The sequence below is a fragment of the Primulina huaijiensis genome, chromosome 13 (genome assembly GCF_012295235.1).
Source record: "Primulina huaijiensis isolate GDHJ02 chromosome 13, ASM1229523v2, whole genome shotgun sequence".
Classification (NCBI taxonomy): domain Eukaryota; kingdom Viridiplantae; phylum Streptophyta; class Magnoliopsida; order Lamiales; family Gesneriaceae; genus Primulina; species Primulina huaijiensis.
Window position 1 is genome coordinate 15068718 of NC_133318.1, and position 7015 is coordinate 15075732.

The window sequence follows — 7015 nt, forward strand, 5'->3', positions numbered from 1 at the left end:
CTGAAATTATGATATCATGAACTATTCAGATGAATATATTTTTGAAAGTGTGTTATAAGCTTGAAGTTCGGATATCATAATATTAAGAAATTTATTTGGGAATTTTTTCTGAGTATATAAATTCAGAGCATGGATCGTAAATGAGCAGAGACGTTGCTCGAGGTTTGATGATGAAGTTTTGTTTTCTGAAGGCTTCGATAATGAATTTAAATTTAGTTGTCAAATTTAAGACAAGTTGCATCCTTCCAAATTAATTTAGTACTTTTGGCAATAGAAGTTGTCGGCCATGTTGGTAAAAAATATTCAAAAAATTAACAATTTTATATTATAAAATTTAATAAAGAAGATGGTGGTTGATGTCAATCATGAGTATACAAAATTCAAAAGAAACCAAGTAAAATGTTCACAACTTGCAGACAACTAGCAGATTTCTTTTATTATTTTTATATAATAAAGTTTAATAAAAGGAAGATAAAGCTAGATGCACCTCAACTAGTGCAATTAACAAATCGGAAGATAGATATGAATTTGCTTTGGAAATTGTTTGATAAAATGACAGTTCTTGATTTCTTGAAATCTGATAATTGTTTGTTGCAGATCAGAATAACCAATTGAAAATAATTTTCAAATTAATACATTTTGAATTGGAATTACATTTAAAATTTCAATTTCAAAGAATTTTTTTCAATACATGTTTATAAATTATTTTTGCATATGAGATATTATATCAAATATAATGGACATTTATTAGATCAATATGCAAATTTAATATTATGTTTGTATTTATTATTGAAATTTTTTTAAATGCAAAGTATATCGAAAAATATTTTTCATATGGAAATTCAGATTATGTTCATATTAAATTATATTAAATTGTTTATAATTTTAAACGAACATATCAAGTACAAATGTGAATATAAATTGTTTAATAAAAAAAATTGGCTTTGTTGAAAATTAATATTTTAATATTGAATATTTGAATATTGAATGTTGAATATTTGAATGTTGAAAATTAGTGTGTGATGATGTAGGTAATGATGTATTTTATTTTTGGATTATTTGTGTGATGAAAATCACAATTGAGTTGAGAGAAAAATATTATAAAGTGTGTAGTGTGATAATTTTGAGAGTTTGAGATTTTTATTTTTTACTGTAAATTTTTACTTTTTCACAACATGTTATCAGCACGAAGCTCTAAAAGTCCTCCATATTTTTCCAAGCTCCAAAACAGAAGAAAAAGGTAACAAAAGTAATAATATTTATTTTACTGTTTATTTATTTATTGTGTATATACTTAATATATAATATAATGTTACAATAAAATAAATTTTTCAAAAACTTGCTATAAATCCTGGGAGGATGTTAAGACGACATCCCACACTCCCGGTAAGAGATACGACAAGTATAAAAGTCTATAAGGTTTTTAAACAAAATATTTTATGACACCTCATTATAATATTGTGATATGATATACATAATTATTTAAAACATTACTAATATTATATACACCATATTATTACCATAAAATTATACAAATACATACATTTATTTTCTTGTACACCAACGGTCATAAACGGTAATAAAACGGCTAGTTTTTGCCCTATAAATATGATCTCACAAACACATTCAATCACTCCAACTTTCTCTTCTTCTCTAAAAATTATTCTTCATCAAATTTTCGAAAAAAAAAAAGAAGATGGCTTTCACGAGGTTATTTTTAATTATTTTGGTTATCATACTCACCAGTCTTGTATATATCGGAGAATATCCTCCTCGTGTGTTTTCTTTATTTTTACGAATACTTGTACTTGTTGTTTATCCATTACTTTGTATTGCAATATTCATTAACTAATAAAATGCATTGTAATTTTTAGTACCACCATTGCAAACTTGGCAAAGCTCGAATTCATCGCTCTTGATATTACTGGGAAAAACTATATGCCATGGACTCTTGATGTAGAAATGTATCTTGAGTCATTGGGTCTAAGCGAGACCATTAAAGAAAATTGTATATCTTCATCACAAGAAAAAGCAAAAGCTACAATATTTTTACGACGACACCTTGATGAAGGATTAAAATGTGAATATCTCATCAAAAAAGATCCCATGGCTCTGTGGAAAGGATTAAAAGAAAGATTTGAACATATAAGGGAAGTTATACTTCCGACCGCCCGTGGTGAATGGAATATGTTGAGATTCCAAGATTTTAAGAAAGTAAGTGATTACAATTCGGTGATGTATCGAATAATCTCGCAAATAAAATTTTGTGGACATGAGGTTACAGAATAAGAAATGCTCGAAAAAACATTTTCCACATTTCACGCATCAAATATAACTCTACAGCAACAATATAGAGTGCGTGGATTTGCGAGATATTCAGAACTCGTCGCCTGTCTTCTTGTGGCGAAAAAGAACAACGAGCTATTAATGAGAAATCATCAGTCCCGACCCACTGGATCAACAGCATTTCCAGAAGAAAATGCTGTAAGTAAAAATGCATTTAAACCTGAAAACCAAAATCAAATTCAAAGACAAGGTTTTGGTCGAGGTCGAGGTCGTAGTCGTGGTCGTGGACGTGGACGTGGAATTGGTCATGGTCGTGGTCGAGGCCGTGGTTTTGAAAACAATCGAGATAGTTATTTTTATAACTTATCTCAAAAGGGAGTCACGAACCATCCACTGAAAAGGCATCAATAGAACATGAGTGTTAATGAAAATCACTCGAAAAGATTTGAAAGTTCTTGTTTCAGATGCGGCACTCTAGGACATTGGTCTCGTATTTGTCGAGCCCCCGAGCACCTTTGCAAGCTCTATAAAGAATCGATAAAGGGGAAAGAAAAAGAGACCAACTTCAATGAACGCAGTGACCGTTTGAGTAATTCAACTCATTTTGATGCTGCTGATTTTCTGAATGATTTCTCTGGAAATGATCAAAATATTGGTGAGATAGAAATGAAAAATATTGATGCTGCAGATTTTTTTAATGATTTCTCTGAAAATGAACAATATACTGGTGGAATATAAATGTAAAATAATTTATTTTTCTTGTATTCATATGATAATGTTTTATAATGTGTTATATTTTTAAATATGTATTGTATTGTATTTTATTTTTATAAATGTATTGTTAGTAATTTTATTTCATTGCATATTTTTTTTGAAGTTCAAATATGGAAAATGCTATGAACCAAGCTGAAGTTTGCATACCTGATAGTGGTACAACGCACACTATCCTCCGAGATAAAAGATATTTCTTGGAACTAAAACCAACAAAAACAATGGTGAATACAATATCAGGTCCTGTAGACTTGATTAAAGGATGTGGTAAAGCACAATTTTTGTTACCTAATGGTACAAAATTTTTGATCAATGATGCTTTGTATTCACCACAATCGAAAAGAAATTTGTTGAGTTTTAATGATATATATTCCCATGGGTATGATACTCAAACAATGAATGAAGGGAATGAGAAATATATGTGTCTTACCACATATAAATCAGGAAAGAAATATGTGATTGAAAAACTACCAATGCTCCCTACTGGATTGCATTATACACATATACGTCCCATTGAATCAAACATGGTAATTGATAATTCTTCAATATTAACCAATTGGCATGATCGATTAGGACATCCTGGTTCAACAATGATGCGAAGAATTATAGAAAATACACATGGTCATCCATTGAAAGACCAGAAGATCTTTCAGAATAATAAGTTTCAATGTAAAGCATGTTCTCTTGGAAAACTTATTATAAGACCATCACCAGCCAAAATCCAAACTGAATCACCAATGTTTCTTGAACGTATTCAGGGTGATATTTGTGGACCAATCCATCCACCATGTGGACCATTCAGATACTTTATGGTATTGATTGATGCCTCCAGCAGATGGTCACATGTATGTTTATTGTCAACTCGAAATGTTGCATTTGCAAGATTACTTGCTCAAATAATAAAATTGAGGAATCAATTTCCCGATTATACAATCAAGAAAATTAGACTTGATAATGCTGGTGAATTTACTTCCCAGACTTTCAATGATTATTGTATGTCTATGGGAATCATTGTTGAGCATCCTGTTGCTCATGTACATACTCAAAATGGATTGGCTGAATCATTGATTAAACGTCTGCAAATGATTGCTAGACCAATGATTATGAAAACAAAGCTCCCTATTTCTATATGGGGACATGCAATTTTACATGCTGCTTCATTAATTCGCATCAGACCAAGTGCATATCATAAATACTCCCCATTGCAGCTTGCATTTGGTAAAGAACCAGACATTTCTCATCTGAGAATTTTTGGATGTATGGTGTATGTGCCTATTGCACCACCTCAACGAAAGAAAATGGGACCTCAAAGAAAGATTGGAATTTATATTGGTTATGATAGTCCATCGATCATTCGATATCTTGAACCACAGACAGGCGACGTGTTCACAGCACGTTTTGCTGATTGTCATTTTAATGAGGAAATCTTCCCAATGTTAGGGGGAGAACAGAAACATACCGAAAAAGAAATTACATGGTATGTATCATCATTGTTACATCTGGATCCAAGAACAAAACAATGTGAAAAAGATGTACAGCAAATTGTGCACTTGCAAAGAATAGCAAATCAAATACCAGATGCATTTGCAGACACAAAAGGGGTAACTAAATCATATATACATGCTGCAAATGCCCCTGCTCGAATTGAAATTCCGAAGAAACAAATTGAAGATAGTCATGATGTCATTAAACGCCTGAAGCGTGGAAGGCCAGTTGGTTCCAAGGATAAAAATCCTCGAAAAAGAAAATTCATAGAGAAACACAATGATCACAAAATAGAGAATGATGTTCCTGAAGAAACACATAATGATCACAAAATAGAGAATGATGTTCCTGAAGAAACACATGATGATGAAAATGTTTTGTCAGAACCACAAACTGACGAGAATCATGAAATCTCTATCAATTATATTAATACTGGAAAAATATGGAACCGAAAAGATATAGAAGAAATTGATGATATATTTTCTTATAATGTGGCAATCGACATCATAAATGATAATGAAGATCATGAACCAAAATCTTTTGGTGAATGTAAAAATCGGCAGGATTGGATAAAATGGAAAGATGCCATCCAGGTTGAATTGGATTCGCTAAATAAACGTAATGTTTTTGGACCTATAGTCCTTACACCTGAAGGTGTAAAACCTGTTGGATACAAATGGGTTTTTATTCGAAAGCGAAATGAGAAAAATGAAATAGTAAGATATAAAGCTCGACTTGTTGCACAAGGTTTTTCTCAAAGGCCTGGAATTGATTATGAAGAAACGTATTCTCCTGTGATGGATGCAATTACGTTTCGGTATTTGATTAGCTTGGCAGTATCTGAAAATTTAGAAATGCGTCTTATGGATGTTGTTACAGCCTACTTATATGGATCACTTGATAGTAATATATATATGAAAATCCCTGAAGGATTTAAGATGCCTGAAGCACAAAGTTCAAAACCCAGAGAATGTTATTCTGTGAAATTACTAAGATCATTATATGGGTTGAAGCAATCCGGCAGAATGTGGTATAATAGGCTAAGTGATCACTTGATGAAAAAGGGATATGTAAATAATTCAATATGCCCTTGTGTTTTCATTAAGAAAACAACATCCGGATGCGTAATTATTGCTGTATATGTTGATGATTTAAACATCATTGGAACAAATAAGGAAATTCAAGAAGTTGTGTCATACTTGAAAGAAGAATTTGAAATGAAGGATCTTGGAAAAACCAAGTATTGTCTGGGTTTACAAATTGAACAAAAAGAATGTGGAATATTTGTTCACCAGACAAATTATACAGAAAAGATCCTTAAACGTTTTAATATGGACAAATCAAATCCTTTAAGTACTCCAATGGTTGTTAGATCATTAAACATAGAAAAGGATCCATTCCGTCCATGTGAAGATGATGAAGATATTCTTGGTCCAGAAGTACCATATCTAAGTGCTATCGGTGCCCTTATGTATCTTACAAATTGTACAAGGCCTGATATATCTTTTGCCGTAAATTTATTGGCAAGATTTAGCACATATCCAACAAAGAGACATTGGAACGGAATTAAACATATATTCCGTTATCTACGAGGAACGACAGACTTGGGACTTTTGTATTCAAAAGATGCTAATCCAAGTATAATTGGTTATGCCGATGCTGGATACTTATCTGATCCACACAAAGCACGTTCTCAAACTGGATATGTATTTACTCGTGGAGGCACTGCAATTTCTTGGCGTTCACAGAAACAAACACTTGTAACAACTTCATCAAATCATGCCGAGATTATTGCACTACATGAAGCAAGCCGTGAATGTGTGTGGTTAAAATCAATGACTCAACATATCCAAATCTCATGCGGATTATCATTCGACGAGAAGCCTGTGATACTATATGAAGATAATGCTGCATGTGTTGCTCAAATGAAAGAAGGATACATAAAAAGCGACAGAACTAAACATATTCCTCCTAAGTTCTTCGCATTCACCAAGGAGCTTGAGAAGAATAAATGTATTGATGTTCGTCACATTCAATCAAGTGAAAACTCATCAGATCTCTTCACAAAGGCACTTCCTACGACAATATTCAGAAAGCACATATATAATATTGGGATGCGCAATCTACGAAATTTGTGAAGAATTGTTCGTGTCAACATGAGGGGGAGTTTACGTGACTGCACTCTTTTTCCCTTACTATGGTTTTTATCCCAATGGGTTTTTCCTAGTAAGGTTTTTAACGAGGCAGTATAAAAACACGTAATGAAGACAATCATTATGATCATCATTACAAGGGGGAGTATTGAAAATTAATATTTTAATATTGAATATTTGAATATTGAATGTTGAATATTTGAATGTTGAAAATTAGGTAAAATTAGGTGTTGAATATTGAAATTTGTGTGTGATGATGAAGGTAATGATGTAATTTATTTTTGGATTATTTGTAAAAATTTTCTATAAATAGATCTCTC